This window comes from Mus caroli, chromosome 3 (genome assembly GCF_900094665.2).
Source record: "Mus caroli chromosome 3, CAROLI_EIJ_v1.1, whole genome shotgun sequence".
Taxonomy (NCBI): domain Eukaryota; kingdom Metazoa; phylum Chordata; class Mammalia; order Rodentia; family Muridae; genus Mus; species Mus caroli.
In genome coordinates this window covers 87,650,207-87,651,352 of record NC_034572.1, presented here as the reverse complement: position 1 = coordinate 87,651,352, position 1,146 = coordinate 87,650,207, and positions in this window count along the sequence as shown.

The window sequence follows — 1,146 nt, the reverse complement described above, 5'->3', positions numbered from 1 at the left end:
TATTCTGCATGAGGACATAGCATAGGAGAAAAAGGTTCCACCTATGCTGTTCATTGTTTTAATCTCAACGCCCAGAAAATAAGTCACCCACTGGTAGACTCATAGTAGTATCAAGTGAACAAAGAAATGGGTGACTTTAACCATCTTAATATTCTGAACTGCTTGTCAATGCCATGCGCAGCTGGGCCTGCATTGAATTCCAACTATTTAAAGTACACAGCATAAATGCAAGCACAGATGCAGGGAAAACAGTGTGAGTGTGATAAGACACTGAGACAGCAGAACAGTAAAGTAAAAAAGACTTGGAAGTAGAGAAATATAGAGTTCAATTGGCCAACCCAAGAGTACATGCAATTGTTATCTTTGCACCCAGTCTTGGGTCAGGGATTCAGGCATCAGTTCACAGGAGAAAACACCAGCAGCAATTTGGTAGGAAAGTATTAGAACTTCCATCCTTTTTTGTGGGGAAAGAGGACTGTTTAATATTGAAATCTGAAAAAGAATAGCTTGTATAGAACATCATAAAAGTGTCTCTCAACAGTGCTTTGCCATCCAAGGCAGTGGTTACTGTCATGTATCCTGAATATTGATGGGTTAATTGAGTTTTATTTAATAGGCATAAAAACTAAGGATGCGATTTTAATATGTAATACAGGATGAAAATTCTGAAACATGCAGATCAATACAATTCCTCTTATGGTTGCATTAAAATTTAACTTCAAACTGGCTTGGTAACAAACATGTAATCACAGCACTCAGGATGATGAGAATTGGAAGTCTAGAATACTCTGGGCTATTGATGAGTTTAAGGCTAGTCTAGACTACATAACAAGGCCTTGTCTTACAAAACAAAACAGAATTCCAGCTCTGGATAGAATTTGGGATATTTCACATATAAATGCCTATAAAAATGGTTGTTCCAGCGGAAGGGTCACATTATGGTGTTTGGTGAGAACATGGTGTACTATTTCTCTAGGTATTGTATTGGGGGAGTAGATTTTTATATTCTCAAATCCAGAATAGGTGTCAGGCAGGATGCCATGAAACTAGAGAATGCTATAGCAGTTTTCTTTCCTAGATAGACGACAGCCACTTTCTTTCTTTCTTCCTTTCTTCCTTTCTTCCTTTCTTCCTTTCTTCCTTTCT